A 20814-nucleotide genomic window follows, 5' to 3' on the forward strand; every position below is an offset into this window, starting at 1 on the left:
TTTAATATATAAAAGAGAGATAGTGGAGTAAAAGTAGTGTGAAAAGGAAAGAAAAGTGATAAAGTGGTGGGACCCATTAACTATTTTGGAAAAGTTTTGTAATGTAAAGAAATGGATGGGACGTCCAAAAGAGGTAACTGTAAAGAACCTGGTGGGACGGAGGGAGTATGTTATTGTACAAGTCTCTCTCATCCCATCAGGAGTCTAGTAGGCGTGGCCCCCACAAGGCCATATAATTCACTTTGGTAGGTCCAGGCGTCCCCCATAATACAAACACGAATAATCAAAGAGGTGGGGACAACTTTTGTTAACTGGTCCAAGCGTCCCCATCTGGGTTGTCATTGTCTCCCCTGCCCCAAATGCTTGCCCGTTGATATCGGGCAGCACTCAACATCTATCTCCATTCTTGCCCTCAAATATACTTTTTTTTTCTTCGTTTAAGATCTGAGGCTAAAAATTAGCCAGTTCCATATTTTAGTTATTTTATATTAAATTTCAAAAGAGTGTCACAGAATTTTACAAACTCTATTACTACTCCCTCCGTCCCCCTCAATTGTTTACATTGGAGGGGGACACGGAGACCAAGACAATGTATAAAAAATGAGTAAAATTAGATGAAAAGTGGGTAAAGTGGTGGGACCTATCAATATTTAATAATAGATTTGAGATAGTGGAGGAAAGTAGTGGGTGTAATAGTAGTTTTTATTGTTAAATACTCCCTCCGTCTCTAAATACTTTTCTCATTTGTACTTTTCACGTTTGCCAACACAAACTTTTAATCAATAATATCTTTAGTTTTGTATTAGTATTAAATAAAAAAAATTCACTGTATTAAAGTACTCATAAATACGAATCCAACAAGATCACTCATGACTATATTTTATCTTATAGATTAGACGTAAATTAGTAATTTGTCTCATGTTATAAACAGTGCCGACATTTCAAACGAGAAACGTTTTTAGAGACGGAGGGAGTATGAGATAGTGGGGGAAGATAGTGGGTGTAATGATTGGAAAAACTTACTATTTATAGTAACGTAAAGAAATGAGAGGGACATCCCAAAATAGTAACTGTAAAGAAATGAGAGGGACAGAGGGAGTATATTTTTTGTGATATAAAGGTTAGACTACTCGAACATCGGATTCTAATTAAAAAAAAAGAAAAGAAAACATACTCCCTCCCCCCTCCCTCCGCCCCTAGTTGTATACTCGGGAAGCGACGCACACTAATATTTCTCTATAATTCTTATAATTTTTTTTAGAAAAGATTTTCTAAATAAAAGTTTAAATATTAAATTTTTATTCAAAAAAAATCTCAAAATTAAATTATGAAATCATAATTTATAAAAATATCAAAATACGTGTCAAATAATCAACATATAGAATCCAGAGGGACGGAAGAGTACACTATTTCCCGATAGAAAACTTTGTAACTCTCAAATTCGCAAATAGAATGAAATACAAAAATCTCGTTTCACAATAATCATATTAAAAATATTTCAAATACTTATAACGGTTAAAAAATTTAAAAGTATGTATTGAACTATTAAAAATACTTATAACGGTTCAGAATTTTTTTTAATATTAAATATATGACCCAGACAAAAAGATCCAACACTACAATGAAATTAAATTACTATGAATGAGAGGTCCCAAAGCAACATAACTTCGATTAATAGGAGCAATTGACGATTTAAATTTCAATATTGATGTATAATGAAGTTTATATTCAAATTTGGTAATTTATTATGATTGAGTAATAAAATTGGATAAGTTATTATTTCCTCCACCATTCTCATTTGTTTACACTTTTTTCACTGCCCGACACGTATTTTAAGATTTTTATAAAACATAATTTCATGATTTTTTTGAATTTCATTTATGCATAAAATTTCAAACATCAAATTTTTTTAAAAAAATTAAAATATTGTCAAAGTTCTCATTTTTAAAGGTAAATAAACTACTACCTCCATCCCAAATTAGATGACCCCGTTGACTTTGGGCACGTAACTTTAGGTGCATTGACCGTCTACTTCCGAAATTTATTTTTTTGTTTTTTCTTTTGTAAATAAAAATTTCATATTTAAATATTTATTTGCAAAAATAAAATTTTAAAAATAACTCATGTAGCTATGCGGTCAATGGACCTTAAACTGTGTGCCCAAAGTCAACGGGGTCATTAAATTTGGGATGGAGGGAGTATCCCGCAAGACCAGGGGGTAAGATTTACCTGCGATGGGAAGCGAAATAAGGAGCTACGAGAATATTAGTTTCGAGTCAAATGCTGGAAAAATAATATTGGAAGGAGTAAAAGGAGATGAATCTCAACTATCTTGAAGACACGTGTTACTCCCTCCGTATCTTTTTTCTTTTCCTGTTTGTGATGTCGGTATTGTTCATAACATGAGACAAATTACTAACTTACATCTAATCTATAAAACTAAATATACTCATGAGTGATCTTGTTAGATTCGTATTCACGAGTACTTTAATATGGTGAAGTTTTTATATTTAATGATAATACGAAATGAAAGATATTACCGATCAAAAATGTGTATTGGCAAACGTGAAAAGTACAAACAGGAAAAGTATTTAGAGACGGAGGGAGTAAAAGTGACCATAAAAGGGACAAAAGGTGACACTACTCATGAGTGATCTTGTTAGATTCGTATTCACGAGTACTTTAATATGGTGAAGTTTTTATATTTAATGATAATACGAAATGAAAGATATTACCGATCAAAAATGTGTATTGGCAAACGTGAAAAGTACAAACAGGAAAAGTATTTAGAGACGGAGGGAGTAAAAGTGACCATAAAAGGGACAAAAGGTGACACACGATGAGATAGTTACGCGTGGCAGTGAAAGACGTAATAACTGTGAAAGACAATACAAGACGTGGCAGATGACAATTGAATGATGCTTGAAGTTTCTAGATCTACGTTATCGCGACTGTCAGATTTCTTTATTGTAATGGACGGTTCAGATTTGTGTGTACAGCTGTTGCGCTTTATACTGTGTACCTATCCCACGAGTGAATCAACTGAACAAACTGGTGTCAGTTTCTTGGAGTATGTGAAATTGTTATTTTTATTTATTTTAAACACAAAAAATTAGCATCACTAAAATTGAAAATCTCAGTTATGCACAAGTTGAAAGAAATAACACAAATATTTGCATAATCTTTTTGAACTCGAGAAAGTTACATTTCTAAATAAAAATGCATCAATTTCGTCGTTCAATACTTTTTCTATTTGTTTTTATCATGTTTATCAACACACATTTCTAATCATTTATATCTTTAATTTTGTATTAGTATTAATGGTTTGTTTAGTGTGCGCCAATGGACATATGCTAAACACTGAAATTTATGAATTCGAATCCTTTTAATTTGTGTGGTTGTTGTCAATGCTCGTTCATCATTACTCCTTCCGTCTCTAAATACTTTTCCTGTTTGTACTTTTCACGTTTGCCAACACACACTTTTGATCGTTAATATCTTTCATTTCGTAGTAGCATTAAATATAAAAACTTCATTGTATTAAAGTACTCGTGAATACGAATCTAACGAGATCACTCATGACTATATTTAGTTTTATAGATTATATGTAAATTAGTAATTTGTCTCGTGTTATGAACAGTACCGACATCACAAACAAGAAAAGAAAAAAGAAACGGAGGGAGTATTAAAAAGTGTTAGCCAATCTAAATAAGATAAGTTCATCAAATTTTGTGCTTATTTTATGTCATGACCACATTATAGAAAAATGTAGTACTCCCTCTGTTTTTTTTTATATGACGCTTTGACTTTTGGCACACACTTTTAAGTGCTTTGACCGGGTAGTTAAAAATATTATTTTTAAAATTTTCTTTTTCTGAATAAAAGTTTTGATCATATATTATTATTCAGAAAAAAAAAATTTAAAAATAATATTTTTAACTACCCGCTCAAAGCACTTAAAAGTGTGTGCCAAAAGTCAAAGCGTCATATAAAAAAAAACAGAGGGAGTATAAAATATAAAACCTCATCATGTTAAAATTCTCATGAATACGAATCAAATAAGATTTAATCTTATACTATAGATTAGACACAAATAAGTAATTTATCTCATATTAGAACAATCCCATATCAAACATGCAAAGCAGAAAACGGAGGGAGTAATATTTACAGGGTATTTATCACATATACCCCATTTCATAAAAGTTATTGCAATTTATCACATATACCCCATTTCATAAAAGTTATTGCAATTATATGGCACTAGCAGAATCATTGCATATTTACGTCCTTTTCCAAAAATAATTGCAAGTTTCCCCTCTCTGTTTCTCCCGGTCTCTCTTCATCTTCCTCATTCATAAAATATACCATCGGCCGGCAGTTTCCACCACGATCGCCGTATCTTATCTCACCGTCACGTTGTCACCTCCATCTCCCTTCAACTTCCATCACCGCCACATCTCGAGACTGGCAAAAAAGAGAAGATCGTGTTTGGACGACGACGGCGAAGATCGGAAAATCATCGGGGGAGATCTGGTGGCTGTAATTGGTGTCGGTGGATATGTAGCTATCTGGTGGTCGCACTGGTGTCAATGGAGATGGAGATGTTCATGTATGGTGGGGGAGTGGCAGTAGTTGGAGGTGGTCATGTCCTTCTGATGTTTTAATTGATTTTTTGGTTGCAATGTCTGTTGATTTTGCTTTTATGATTGTATTTGTGGTTGTTTTTGTGTTATTGTTATTGGCCCCGCAGGGGCATTCTTTTTTTAGCCATTTGCAACTAATTGCAACTTATTATGGAACTGAACGTAATTTTCAAAAGATTTTTTTAAAGTTGCATATGTAGTTGCAAGTATGGTTGCTCGTAGTTGCAGATTTGGTTGCATATGCAAAATCGTATTTTTGCAAAAAAATAAAATTGAATGATAGTATTTTTGCAATTTGTTTTGAAAAATGACAATATTTTTGCAAAAAATTTTTTTGACTTGGATATTTATAAAGAAAGCCCATATTTATATTACTTTCTTTTCAATCCCTTGTGATTTTCTTGTAATAATATTTCTATCCAAACTACGTAGATCTTGCCATTTACTATTCCTAACATTTTTTTTTACACATTTTTTAGATTTTCCATCCAATTATTTACATTTCAAAACTTACCAAATATAATAAAATTTTGTATTATAAAAATCAAATACTCACACTATTTTTTTGAGCTATTAACCAAAAAATCCAACGAACTTGTCATTTTTTTCCCAAAATTTTTTTAAACTTTTCTCTTCACTAACAACTCCAACAAACTTTATTAAAATCATATAAAAAAAATACAAAACAAACCATAGTTAAATATTCTAACCTGACTTGTCAAGTATCTCTCCATGATTTGTATCTATTTATACACGCGTGTGCCACATAACGCCTATTCATTACACGTGTCTGCCATGTCATGTCTATTCAATAATAATTTATCTTTTAATCATTTATAATATTTTAATTAATATAAACCGAAAGAAGATCCGATGGTTTTCTCTGTCCTAGTCTATAGGTTTCTTGTCATCTGAATCAGGAGTTGTCTTTGCTGGGATTAGGGTTGGATAAAAATCTTCCACAGACAAGAAATTGACCTTCTTTTTCTCTTCCCTATCAACCAAGATTCTTAATTCATTGTCGGGCTTCAAAATTACAGTGCACACTGGGTTAATTTGTCAGACGACACAGATGGTGGGAACTTAACATGATGCTCAACATACTCTCTGGTCTTGGGGTTTTTACGCTTCAAAACGAAATGGACCTTGTTTGTAACTCGACATTTATGAGGGCCAAAACATAATAGAGTAAGGAGATTGATTGTCAAATCCTTTGGCTACCCAACCAGCCTCCTAAGGTCCTGACCAAATAAAAATGAGCTGTATCTGAAGCTTTACTACACAGAGGAACAGGAGGTCGTGGTGCGAATATAATATCTGGACACCAAAATGCTACCTTGTTATTCAGACAATTCAAACAATAAGTTAGATTGTAGAAAGGGGGGGGGGGGGTTGAATACAATCTACAAAAATTTCAATAACTTTTTGCACAACAGATCATATTCAAATTACAAGAGAATATAAAAGCTAAAACAGAAATTTAAAGAACAAGGATCTTAAAAATTTCAGGTGGATTGTTTGATCCACCTGAGAGATTTTTATATCAAGAACCTTCCAAGTAAAAATACTTGGCTGCTTACAAAAGAATGAAGAGCAGAAGCTTACAATTTCTTGCTAACTTTCTCTAGTGCTTTGCTCTTCAGTTCTTGGTGTTTGAATACTTTGAAATGTGAAATTACAAAGTGAATATATACTACTACAAACAAAACTAGTCTGTAAAAGTATTTTCCTACTCACTTTCTAGCTAGTACAAATATAGAATTTCTTGGACTTGATACTGCATTTGGCAGCTTGAAATTCTTGTTGCTTTGCCAGAAATGGTAGGCTTCGAGGTTCTCAATATTTGACTAAACTCCTTTTGGTTTAGCTTCCAAAGCTGGTCTAGCATCTGTCACATCAACCCATGTGAACTTTGTCTTTTACCTGACTTGTAGCTGTCAATGGCTGATAATCAATTGCTAATATCATCAATTGATGATACACTGAAATAGCAGTTGATAGTCTTCTTTGAGTTATGGGATAATGATGATGTTGATGTAGCGGTTGATAGTCTTCTTTCCAAATAGCCATTGATACTTTAAATTACCGATCGATCTTCACTTCACTTGGATAGATTACATGACTTCTCATATTTACAATTATGTCACCCTATCTAAACATCCATTGATAGATCAACTGCTAATCTAAAAGTACACATTATTTTTACATCAACTGCTAAAATGCTCTAGCTTTGTTACAATACCTCATCAACCGTTGATAGGTCAATCTGATCAATTGATACTGCCTTAGCATGCTACCAATTGATCAGCTACATGCAATTTTATTCTAAGTAAGAATAAAATACTTTGTATCATCAAGCATCACATCTATCTATATAATCCTAATTCCTGAATACAAAGAAGTTGGAAAAAGACGTTTTCTGCCCTTCCTTAAATTTAGCACCCCATACAAACCTACCCTTATTTTAGTCAATTCACATCTTATTGGATAGTCCATTTCTTGAAATGGATCATACCCGACCTGAATATAGTCATTTTTCTGCTGCACAGGTTTTACCCGTTTTCATCCGGGTTAACACGAATATCAGAACTGATCATCGGTTATCTATGTAACCGTGTAGTTTAATCGTGTGATTTGAATATATATGTTTTTCAGTTGTGACCCATGATTTCAGCGGTCAGTTACTAAGAGCATTTCAAAATTGTGCACACCTGTGATCCCGCTTCCTACCGCGACCTCGCTTTCTCATCATTCCGACCCACACTGAACTTATTGACCATGGATAATGGTGAGATTGCATCTTCGCTATTTATGTTTCTTTCTGTGATATTCGCTGTATGGTTTCTTTTTGATTTTTGTGAATAGATGGTAACTGGTGGTTGTGACCAATTTTCGAGCAGGTCGTAAGCGCATCGGTTTAGGTGAGGTCTCGCCTTCGTCCGTCAGAACTGGTGAGCATAACTACCCATTAATGATTTAATGATAATGATACTATTAGTTATCGCACATTGCTTGAATGTTTTCCGGTGTTGTCTGGCCAGCGTAGACGGTGCTTGCAGTCCTGTCACTCTAATGCTCAAGAAGGAGGTATAGATAATAGATATGTTTGTTTCTCTATAATTTAGGAAGCACACATATTAAATTTGCGGCACAGAGATGTTATCACTAGACTTTTGATTAGTAAAATTGTAGTTTTTACAGGTGCTGTTATACCATACATTTTTCGCATAGTTATTAGTGTATCTTTTTTGCAGGTACAGGATATATGCCGTCAAATGGGGTCAGATTGTTTGTGCAGGGCAACCATATATGTTAATTGCTAAATCCGGCCACTGTAGTATGTGCTTAGTTGATGTAATCAAGGTAGTATGTAATATTTGTATAAATAAATGGAACACTCAAGTATCTAAGTGCAACTCTATGTGGCTATTAGCGTAAAACAATCCTGCTAGATCTGAGAGAATATTGATTTTGTAGCTATTATTAATACATTATGGTACTTAGACCTTCTGGACAGGGGAGTAATTACTTAGAATTAATTTTGGTCTTAGAGAGCTAAAGGAAAAGAGTTAGCGTTTACTGGACCCTCTGACCAATTGCTTCTGGCATAAGTACCCTACAAGGATATCTGAAATAAACAGGGAGTTTGTTGACACAGGTGAAATTCATGAATTTGATAAAAAAAAAAAATACCAATTTTTGTTCATGTTTTTACGCCAGCCCAAGTATGTTTTTATGATATGTTTTAACTACTACATTATATGGCACTTGAAGTACTTGAATAAACAGGTTTCGATATATGGCAAGTAGCATTGCTCGGTTGGTATTAGACAAAAAATTAGCATACTGACGTGCATCTATGTGGTCTTAGGCATGTATGCATTTCATATATGGTCAATGCAGTGAATGTGGTGATATACTGGGTGTTTAGCTCTTGATTTAGTTGTTGCTCATATTATATACTCCATAAATATATAGTCATTCCAGTCACAATATTCACGGCTTCTCAAAGGTGCACTGAAGCTCGGTATAAATTGTTGAATAATTTTACAAACTCTTATAGTGTCAAAGTTGATGTGAACAAATTTGATTGTATTCCCTAGCAATAAAAAGCAACCTAAGTAGTAAATTTAAGCATATACCACATTTTCTCCATTTGAGAAAGCACCTGGAAAGGGAATCTGCCTTGTGCTTGGGCCCTCTTTCATTTGTATAACAATTATAACTCGAATATATGATACAGAAAATTCCTCTGAAACTATGCCCGAGAAGGCCTGGAGATGCCACGGCTGTGTATGCATCAACATAAAAGGTTGAGAAAGAGCTTGGCTGGAAGTAAGTTTGAAGTTTTTACTGTTTTAAGTTTTAGAAATTTATGAGTTGCTTATTGAGAACTCAGTTGAGCTTCTTTGCTGCAAATTCAGGTATTTTGTGGCAAATTTAAGGTAAGCAAATAAGTTATTGCAGGGTTCTAGAACTTCTATTGTTCTATTTTTTCAAGGCAGATTCTTTGCTTCTCTAATGTGAACCAAATATTAATTTATAATTTTATAGTGTTTGTTTTATGTAATGTGTTCAGAGGGTTTCGTATTTGGCTGAAGTATGTTCCAGGGATTAATTTCAGGACATACAATGAGCCACTTAAGGTTACAGGGAGTCTGAAAAAGGCCCTATTATTCTCTCTCAGGTTAGAGTTTAAATTAGCCCATTAATTCTTTATCAAAAATTAGCCCATTAATTCTTCATCAGAGTCTATCGCTATTGTTAAAATGTCTTCATGTTTTATTCTAAAATTATATAATTTATTTCTCACTTTAATAGCAAATTAATACATGTAATGGATTCTATAAACCTACAATCTGGACAGAAGCTTGGAGTGGATGGTACGTGTCTGTGTGATATTGTACTCCTTTGGAGGCTAAAACTATGAACAGTCAAATTGATCCCATTTTGGTGTGCAAACTAACAGGTTCACCGACTTTAGAGGCCCAATATATAAGAGACCAGTTCAGGATTTGACATTTGTTGTTCCGATTAGTACAAAAGAGAGGATCATTTGTTAAGCAATATAAGTCATGCAAAAAAAATTCTTGGAACTCAGTTATTTTCAATGGACTGAAAAGGTTGATAACAAATCTCATTGTTCGGAAGCGTATAATGCTCTTTTTATGGTAGTGGTGAAGAGAAAAAGTTTTGATATGGTGGAACAAATTTTGAAGAAGATGGAGTTTAGCAGGTTTTGAGGGCATACTTATAGTGTTTGTATAGATATAGTTGTTAGTTGTGTAAAGTCTCACAAATTTGGGGAAGCATACCAGCTTTTTCTGCTTATTCAACTCTTATATGCGCTTTATCTGAAGCTCTGAAGCGGATCTCATGCTCTCGCTATTTCATCAGATGCAAGAAATAGGGTATGAGGTAACAGTGCATTTATTCACAATGGCCTCAGTCCTGATAATGTCACATATACTAGCATGATAGGAGTACTCTGCAAAGCTAATAGATTGGACGAAGCTGTGAATATTTTTGAGCAAATAGATCTGAACAGGAAAGTCCTATGTGCATATGCTAATAGACATGCTCTGCAAGGCAAGGAAACTTGAGGCCGTTTTGGAGGTTTGTGATAGTATGAAAGCCATTGGTTTGTTTCCTAATGTACTGATTATGAACATAATGATTGATAGGCTTTCTAGGTCTGGATTGCTCGAAGAAGTTTAAGTTTGTATTTATTTTATAATACTATTTTATAAATATCAAATTCTCTTTTAACAAATTTTTAATATCTTTTGTAATATCATTTACTTCTATGAATACTACAAAAGATATTATAGATTTACTTCTATATACTCTTTTTATATTGTCAGTTTTTTTAATCGAATAAAGAATTTTTTTTGAGTAGAGATTGATAGTTTATACTTTATATCGTTAGAAGACGGGGCCAACTTATAACATTGTTGTTTTGCAGTACATGAGAGTACATGAACACACAACACAGTTTTATTATTAATAAACTATTTGATGTTCGGTCTTTGTGTTAATCTTTTGTCAGTTATGACTCTTGCCTGTATGGTTTATTGATTCTATTGATCACTTCGCAGAATTGGACAATTCATGGGTTTTACTAGGAAAGTCATAAATTAAACAAACCCGGAGTTCTTGAAGATTCGTTGAATGAACTGCTCTCCTGGCTGGCAAAGGGTTTAATTACCATTAATGTGTCTCATACTTTCAGACTGTGACAGGTTACGTGCTCTTAGTCTTTTGTTTTTGTATCGAAGTGGTCCTTATTTTTATTTTTATTTTAATTCTTATAGTTATTGTCTAATATAATTTAATAATTTGAGGCTATAGGAGTTTTGCTATATGATAGATGATGAGTATTTTGCTTAGAAATCACGTGAACTGTGTTGTACTGTTGTTATCTTCATTTCGGATTAGACAGTAGAACTAATATATATGTTATGCTTTTGGCAGGCCAACCTTGCATTTGCTGCCATTAGGGATAGAAAGTTGATTGGAAAAGTTTGATTGTTTTTTATGATCCAAAATATGTCAAATCTAAGCTTTAATTTGTTTAGAAAAATTATTGGAATTGGCCGCATGAACTCGACAATTTACTCAAATGTTACTTTCCCCCATCACATAGCAAATGATTGTCCTGTTTCCAGCATCAAGATCACAGTCTGAATAGTATGAACTGAACTACCAAATATCACAAAAGTGTGGCAGCTAAGGAACTGATTTTTGTAAGACTCCGGAAATTGTCTCCAGTCATGTGTGGTTAATAGTCCCATTTTATTTGCTCAGTTCTATGGCTATAGTTATTTTTGTTAATCCTTTTTAATGGCATTTATTATATATATTTATTAATATTTGTGTTTTTCTTAATTTTAATTATTTAAAGGAGCAACTTTTGTATACTAATCTTATAATTTCTCATCATATTTGGATTACAAAATATGTGTAGAATCAAAGGAAGTTGTGAAATGACTTGAAGCTGCATGCATATTAAATAAACTCTGTGAACAGATTTTGCAGTGTAAATGAATGGATTCTGCTTGGTCCAGACCTACACCATTTTGAATGTCAGTGGTTGCTGACAAATACAATCTTTGCAAAATACCCTCCAAGGAGGACAATCCCAGTCAAGAGAGACATCACATAAGAGCCTGTAAGAGTGCTCATAAAAACTTATTATTCTATTTAAATGATAATTTGTTATTATTAATATTATTTCATTTAAAATAAAATTGAGATTGTAATTTATTATAGTCTTTTCATATCATCATTTAGAAAAATATTAATAATAATTTAATTGATTGTGTTTTATAATTTTATTCACTCTAAAAAAAGTAATTTTTCAAGTGGTAGAATGTTTGAACTTTTTTTTGAATAGATAAATAAAGTAATACCTATTAGAATTTTATAAAAATGAATATCTATTTTAAATGTTTCATATGAAAATAATTTTAAAAATATGATTTTTTTTTTAAAGTTAAGCCAGAAATATTTAATTACTTTGGAATAAATAAATAAATTTTATAAATTATTATTTGTGTGTTGTCTGATGGAGGAACTGCTTAATATAAGTTTTGATGAGGTATATATAATAACAAATTAATAATTAAATTTGACCCATATCATTTATAAATAAAATAAATTCATTACGAGACATAATAGGAAATTTATAATTAATTAAATAAAAAGTTTAATTTTATGATAAAAATAATGGAGGCCTACACATTTATTTATTGTACATATCTAAATCTTAGCGCATTTAATAAAATAATCAAAGCCTAAATATTCTTTGCCTCTTTAGTATACAGGGGTACTGGATTGTACTCCCTCCGTTTCAAAATGTATGACGCTTTGACTTTTTGCACGTAGTTTAAAGTCTTTTGACCATGTACTTATATTTATTATTTTTTAAATTTTATTTTTTAAAATAAAAATATATAGTCAAAATTTTAAAGTATAATTTTTTAAAAGAAAATTGATGATTTTAGATGCTTGGTCAAAACACTTTAAAATGTGTGAAAAAGTCAAAGCGTCATACTTTTTTAAACGGAGGGAGTAATGTTTTAATCTTTACATGTTTGTAATCTTACAGTATAGCATCTTCCATGTATTAATGAATTTGCTGATTTGCAAAAGTAAACTAATTAATTAGATGATACAAGAGTTTGTATACTATTTCAGGCAGCATTTAATGAATAAGATTTTATTTATGCCTTTAATATTAACATACTGATGCGGTATTTAATCACAAATTTTAATTCAGATATGTGTGAGTAGTTGACTATACCTTCACAAATAAATCACAGAATCAGACAACAAATATATTTCCTCCAAATATTAAAGCTCTAACGGGAAAAGACTTAAAACTTAAGATTCTTACTAACGAAGATAATGTCAAAGTGAACAGCATATTGTATTTTGCTACTGATGTCTGTGATGCAGCGGCTTCTTCCTCAATAATCTGTTCCATATTAGGCACCTCTAGCACAACTTTCGCAAATGACGATGTAAGATTCATGCATACTGTTCTCTCACGCATTTGAAATGTGTTTTGCGAAATTTATTGTTGATAGCATGTCATACCAGACATGCTCATGCTATAATTAAAGTTGGCTCAAAATTAAGTAGGAGTTTGGGATAAAAAAGACTAGCTAATCGAAATACAAGTTAAGACGGATATAAACTGTTAATATTGAATGGATTGTTACCAAACATGCTCAGGATATATGTGAATAAATGAAATTAAACAGAAAATGAACTTCCTTTCAAAGCTTTGCTGTCAAAGTCTCACAAGGCAGCGACACACCGGGAACTGCTAAATCTTCTTTAAACAGAGTTAAATTGGTATGATTCTTTGAAAAATCTAAGCTAACTTCTGTTTGGATGGATGTTTTTGTCTGCACTGTGAGCCGTGACATGTATGACTGAATTTGACATCAGTGGTGATCTTCTGAACACCAATACTAAGCTAAACGCACACCACTTCAAAACACTGGTTGACAAGCGCAATAAGTTTGCAGTTCCAGTGCAGATGCTTCTCAAATGACAATATCATGTTACGAGCAAAGTAACCAGTTTCCAATTCTTTGATCTGCAGCTTGCACTATGATTTAAACTTATAAGCGTATAGATTTCAAAAACTACTTCAGCCATGAGGACAAGTATTATTTCTTTCATTTGTCTTGGAGCTTTTTCTCCAATGTTCAAGCAGTGGTTTCGTGTAGTACATTAACCTCAAGTTTTGTTCGGACTTTTATTTTTATCATACATGAGGAAGTAATGTTGCCCTGTATATGCAGCCACTTTATTATATATATATATATATATATATATATATATATATATATATATATATATATATATATATATATATATATAATATATTGGCCTATAGTTTCATAACTAATGCTCCTATCGTGTAAAACATCTGATGTTCAGTTTCGTCTAATGAATTAAACTTGACTTCATTAAACTCCGAATCACTCAAAGGTTGATATTACATTGTGGGTCAGAGAATAACAATTGTGATTCGTAACACTGTGAGCACCCTATTGTATTTTTATTAGTTCATGTTATAATTAAAAACACATTATAATTAATTATTTAAAATTAAAAATTCAAACGTTACCCGTGTGCGAAGCACGGGCAAGATTGCTAGTATATTCTTAATTCCTGAACACAAAGAAACTGGAAAAAGACTGTTTTTGCCCTTCCACCTTTTTAACTTCTTATTTAAACTTAGCCTTTTTTTGTCTTTTCACAGCCACTTGGATAATCCAGATAAAAATGGGTCAATACCCGACTTGAATACAATGGTATTTGCCGCAGAGTTGGAGCAACCCGTTAACATCCGGGTCTGAACATTCAGTTACGACTGACGCTACACTTGCAGTTCTTTATCCCTGCATTTTAGCCGTGTGATTCGAACGTGCCAAATTTCAAACTGGGTAGTTAATGGATTCATCGTGCTCTTAGCGACTTCTATAGTCTGTGTTCATTGCAAGAAATCGTCTTCTATGGATACGCCTGACTTCGTTATTTTGTTTTCTGTTTGGGCAGGAGATGATCTTCAAGCGGTGGTTCAAAATTCATGACTTCATGTATCTCTAATTATCTTACTCATTCAATTAAGGTACACATTGATTCGATTTATATATTATCAAGGTCTCATTGATTCAATTCATGTATATATAAAGTTCATATCCCTCTTTTTTATCAGGATATTGTAAGTTACATGGTTATTTTGATTACACACGGTTTGTACATCAAATGTTCGATTAAATTTCTTATAGATAATATATGATCATATATGCTTACTAATTACAACTTGATACAATGTGGCATTGGCAGGTTCCTCCGGCGTAGCTCATTCAGAAAAAACCACTGAAAAAGATACTCATACGAAATAAGCTCTTACAAATGATGGCATTTGTGTTACGCTGATTGACCAGGCCACTCTGCAGCAACCCCAAGCTCCTGCTTCGCTCTAGGTGTTTATTCAAAACTCTCATATTTGGATCTTATTAATTCTGTTGTATTTAAGATTAAGGAAATTTTGAATTCTAGGTAACCATTTATGTCATAAAATTGAGATGCTTAAATGTCTAAGCTGTATGTAAAGCTTCTTTTCGTGATTAAATCTGGTGTGTAGCATGTGAGTTGTTATCTTTATCTTTGCTAGGCACCCAGATGTTGATTATTACTTAAAGGCTTACTAAAGATTTTATTAATGTCACTTTGCATAAAGTTAGAGTTTATACATTGCTTCAGTCTGAATTTTGCGAACCCTGTCAAAATTTTTCACATAGTACCTGTTTAACCTCAAGAAAGATAGTTAGTAATTTTGAAGTTAAAATTATCTAAATTGGATTAATATGAAGACAGAATGAGTCTTTATATGTATGCTTCAAAGGAAACTTTATTCTAGAGGACTTTAGATAATCTTAGCTTGATGAATTGTTATAACTTTTGTCTGTGACTTGCATGTCTTTATCGTGTGTAGAATAAATATTATTATAATAATATTATTAATCAAAAAGTCTGATCAGTCACCATGCCAACCAGCTTGCCGGCTATAAGAGGACAATTTATTACTAAATTTTAGTAACAACTAATATAATTTGATAATTACAATAAATCATAGTTATTCATCACGGAAAGTCAAAATTGATGATTAAAATAATATTAATGATTAACCGTCTGATGAGTGGAATATATGCGAGATCTCAAGTGAGATCAGATCATACGGTTGGTAGTGCAGCATCAATCAATATGTTGTCTTGGTTAATGTACTTAGACATCTAATCTTTGCTTCCCATGCAAAGTACCTCTTAATCTAATCAGTAGTAACAAAAACAGAATCACAAATCCTTAGAGACGTTGTTTAGGAACCTCCCAGAATAGTATAGTTACCAAAGTCAATGGATAGTGTCCTGTATTTTCTGTTGCAGTCCGTGGCTAAGCTACTGTCGCTCTGATTATTTTTTATAATCAAATCTGAAATCATACTATATATAATCTGATTATAAGAAAGGCTATCAGTATCTTTTAAATATATACAGAATATCACATAGCAAAACATAGGAAAGGGAAAGAGGTGGCTAGAAAACTTTGATGCCTATTGATCTCAGGTTTAACTTGGGCACCCCTGATGAAAATGAACCCAACATCGAAGATTTTAATTTTAAAGGCTTGGCAAGTGCAATATGTTCCTATAAACAAATAGAAGTGCAATGGGCCTATACAAGCATCTCAGTTTCCAATCTAATATATACATTATTCCCTGAGGTTCTTTTTTGTTATTTGGATCTTATTAATTCTGTTGTACTTAAGATTAAGGAAATTTTGAATTCTATATTCTACATTTAATTAGATGTCAAAGAGTTGGTGACAGCTTTTAAGAGAACAAAAGATCTCTCTTTGCTATTGCTTATTTTACCAGATTCTGGAATACCTGCTAAAGTAAATGCCTATCTTTATACAATTAAACATACCTCTGCTATGGTGAATGCGGGTGATGTTTAGGCTAGGGACAAGTTGGAACGTGTTCTCCAGTGCCTTGATAAGGGCAGATGTGACGCTCTCCAGGACTGCATCGTTCTTTTGCCATATTCAGATGTTACTCAGCTACACACCCCATCAACATCTACTTATTTGTCGCACCTCTCTCCACATTATGCATCATTAAGCTTATCAGGTTAGTTAAATGAAATATGAGACATGTGTGCTGGCTGCAGTTTTAATATCGTAAAGCTAATACATTTGTCTAAATTTGGTCATATATAGGTCAAGTTAACAAACACCCAATGTCTCCACTTTTTACCTCTCCTTCTGCGAGGAGTTTATAGCATATAAATTTAACAGGTATGGTCAAATAAACATTAGGTTTTAAATATAAGCTATATATTTAAGACAAATATTATGGAATCTTTAATGTTATAAATTTAATTGCATTCAGCATATGATCTTTTTAATATATAAAAATATTGGCGGCTCATATTTGTTGATCTTTTGTTAATAAACTGCATCGTAAACTTTTTACTTATATCTGCTAAACCACAGTTCCTTTATTCATTTTTCTGTTTCATTAATTTGTTGTATCTGTTGAATTTTAAGTTTAAAATTTCTTGGTGATTGAAATGAGTCAGACCAATACAGTAATTTTTAGCAATATGTTCAATTGATTGATGACTGATTTTATTTATAGATATATTGATATATTTATTCTATCTTCGTGTGTGCGAATCCTTCAAACTCCTTTGACCTGTCTGTTTAGTTGCAGTATCTTGGATGGTTTCACAAGTGAACTGATATGTTTGCCATGATATTATTTTTATATAAGAAATCAGGATTTGAAAAATCTTCCCTATGAACACTTAAAGGTTTCATAGTTGTTGATGCACGGGAAGATGAATGCTACTCATTCCTGATGATAGGCTCAGAGCATCTGGTCTCACCTTTGTCAAGCTCATCATCAAGAGAGAACTCATTGTGTGGACCAAAAGATTCAAGAATTCTTGAAGAGGGAGTCGAAGTTTTTTTTCCCACAAAACGTAGGTTCGATCCTTAACACACTTCAAATGCCACTGATAAGATTGATGCACAAATAGAAAGGGTGGCATATGATAATATTACGGTCATTATTCCCCATTAAGAACAACTTGGTATTTCAAGACCAGGTTACTATATGAAATATGATACCACAGATTATACATTTTTTTTGTATCCTTTTGTTCCTATTATTGATTTTAGTGCATTTCCATTTTTACTTATATGATTACACAGTTTGGTTTCCTGCACAAGCATGGAACTTTGGTAATGTTTTGATTGTTGTTTTCATTGATCAAAATTATGTTTTTATATTCTGCACACATGTTTACTTTTCTCTCGACAGGTAGTGGTGGTAAAAACTTATTGGAGTCCTTTGATGCTGAACACGATAATACTTTGTCCAAAAAAGATCTTGGAGGCATGTTATAAGCTTCACATCTATTTAGTTTATTCTACTTAATTAGATGCATTTTATAACTTACAGTACACATATCATCCAAGGGTTGACTAAAAGCCTTTCTGTTGCGGTCATACAGAAGCCATAGAGCTGGAGAAGATTCGATTAACAGCTAAGCTGATCATCTCAAGTTCTATTTGAAACTAAGTCTCACCTCCAACAACATTTCCGTCTTTTAACCTTTTTACAGCTACAATTTTTCCATCTTGCAGGTTCCCTTTGTAGACTATTCCGAAACCACCTTAAACAACAATGTTCTTGCTGCTGAAGTTGTGGGTGGCAACATGAAGTTCTCTAAACTGAAACCTTCTCAGGTCTCCAAGCGATTCTTCTTGACGATATTGTCCTGAAATTTTAAACAGAAAATAGTTCTATAAAAGAATTACACTTCAAAATTGCAAGTTTTAATTTTTTTTGAACTTTTTTAGTAGTACCAACCATTTATTTCATAGAATATTTGTGACAAAAAGTAGGCAGATGCACCTGAGGATTGACAGAATTGCTAATGCAAATCTTCTGACTTTTAGATCTTCCTGAAGATTGAGAACATTAAAAAAATACAAGATTCAGGTCACTAAGTATGTCATAGGTTAACAAAATTGTGGTTACATTATAAACAAAAAGATTAACTTAATTACCCTCATGAAACACAGACAGTTCATATCATTACCCGAAGAATGAAAAGATCACGAGGGTATTGTATTTGTAATAAAGATACTTTTTTAAAATTTCCATAATATATAATTTTAAGAATGAAAATAAAGAGAAAATTTTGAAAATAATTTATAAAACTATACTTTATAAGAGTATTAAAGTATAAGAAATGAGTGGGAAAAAGAAAATATTTATTAACAAAGTGAATATATTATTAATCGATTATATTAAGATATATTTAAAAATATTGTATATTAAATTTTATATTGATATTTTCTATGACACACGAAACATTTTGGAAAATTTTAAATATGATATATGTCTTATAAATATTTTAAAAATATTGGTAAAATAAAAATAATTTTTTGTGTGCAAATTAAGAGCATATTGCTTTGTCGAATAGAAATAACAGTAATGCTGGAACGCCGGATAAGAACACAAGTAATTTCGGTTCCTATTATTAATCTCTACGCAGTAGATATTAGTTAACTTATTGGTGTTTGTCAAAAAGTTTCATTTGGTTAGACTACTCAGATTTACAATTTTTGAAATAAGAAGTCATTGAATTCACTCTTTTTATAAGTTAGCTTTTCTCTTTGATGAATTCCCAAAAAGATTTAGATCATCTTTTAATAACCCGACTATGGTATGTATATTCCATAAAATTGTGCAACTAGGAATTAGAGAAAGAGACACGTAACAATACACAATAAAAACCTGATTATTAGATGTGTACAGATAAATTATCAATTATAAAAATATGAAAATAACAAATATTACCCGTGTGCGAAGCACGGGCCAGATATACTAGTATTCCTAACATACCTAGGTGATGTGTTGGCGGTTCTTTGGTCTTATGAGGCTTGAGTAAAAAATTTATTTATTTTTCTTATTTTTTGGTTAATTGTAATCATATTGTCACATAAGATTTGTGATGATCATGGTTAGTTCACGTCAACTATAATTAACTCTAGTTAAATTTTTTTCAAAGATTGAGTAAAGTTTAATGGGTTGTTTAAGAAAAAAAAGATTTAAAAGTTTATTGGCAAAAAAATAACAAGTTAGTTGGGTTTTTTGGTTAATAGCTCCTATTTTTTTCCATTATACCTAATTTATACATTAAATATCAACCGATCTCATATCTATCTTCACTTTTCTTTAATTTAGATCCACTTGCATGTTTCTACATTGTTTATTGAGTGTCTTGATTTCTATGACCCACTCATATGATAATCAATGGCCGGGACGGTGAGAGTATCAAAATATCGAAAATTCAGATTTGTAAAAAATTAAGAGAAACAATACTTACTAAGTTATTCAAAATATTGAAATTTCGATGAATAAAGTACTCTTATCATCCCAGAGGTATGTTGAGTTAGGTACTACACGACTAACGGGCCGAATAATCTTTTGATTCTGCGAGAGCCATAAAATATTACTCCTTCTGTCCCATTTGATTGTATACGTTTCTTTTCAACTGCTCGACACGCATTTCAATGCTCTTTTAAAATATAGTTCCGTAACTTATTTTTGAGATTTTTTTTTTCTGAATAAAAATATAACATCCAAACTTTAATTCAGAAAAAGAAAATTTTAAAAATAAATTACACAATTACATTTTACAGGAGCATTAAAGTCCGTGCCGCGTCCCCGTCCCCCAATGTATACTACTCAGGGGGACGGAGGGAGTATTATTTAAGAAGCAATAATCTAACGATTGCCAACACATTATACTCAGATTTGACAACCAATAATAAATTAACAAGAATACATGATTGTACACAATTATTGGGATATTCATAGCTGCTAGTGTGTCTGATTCGAGTCATGCATGTTCTCGTGTGTCTGATTGGTATTTTATGACTCACACCATGCTAGTTTGTGTGATTATCTATCAAATTAGTGAGCTAAAAAACAAGAGCACATTGTCTCAGATGCACAGTTGTTAGACCTGTAAGTTGATGTGTTTGTGGATGCGAAGAATGCACGCAT

At 32.2% G+C, this 20814-nt stretch overlaps 2 long non-coding RNA genes across 10 annotated transcripts; both read left to right on the forward strand.

Annotated features, from left to right (window-relative positions):
- Positions 1-7176: 7176 nt before the first annotated feature.
- Positions 7177-11517, forward strand: LOC108200636 (uncharacterized). Of its 7 annotated transcripts, XR_001802782.2 has the most exons (9): positions 7181-7431; positions 7544-7594; positions 7685-7730; positions 7898-8006; positions 8887-8978; positions 9068-9088; positions 9223-10259; positions 10742-10885; positions 11118-11517. It is a non-coding gene; the product is annotated as an uncharacterized LOC108200636 (long non-coding RNA). The 7 variants fall into 7 exon arrangements; XR_010287977.1 differs by having other exon boundaries at positions 7177-7431; positions 8887-9526; positions 9613-10259; XR_010287979.1 differs by having other exon boundaries at positions 7178-7431; positions 8887-9330; positions 9465-10259.
- A 2969-nt stretch (positions 11518-14486) lies between these two features.
- LOC135149229 (uncharacterized) lies at positions 14487-18885 on the forward strand. 3 transcript variants are annotated; one of them, XR_010287508.1, is made up of 4 exons: positions 14487-14608; positions 14721-14761; positions 15012-16857; positions 16947-18885. It is a non-coding gene; the product is annotated as an uncharacterized LOC135149229 (long non-coding RNA). The 3 variants fall into 3 exon arrangements; XR_010287509.1 differs by having other exon boundaries at positions 14519-14761; positions 15012-15151; positions 16686-16857; XR_010287507.1 differs by having other exon boundaries at positions 14519-14761.
- Positions 18886-20814: the final 1929 nt, after the last annotated feature.

This window comes from Daucus carota, chromosome 9 (genome assembly GCF_001625215.2).
Source record: "Daucus carota subsp. sativus chromosome 9, DH1 v3.0, whole genome shotgun sequence".
NCBI classification, from domain to species: domain Eukaryota; kingdom Viridiplantae; phylum Streptophyta; class Magnoliopsida; order Apiales; family Apiaceae; genus Daucus; species Daucus carota.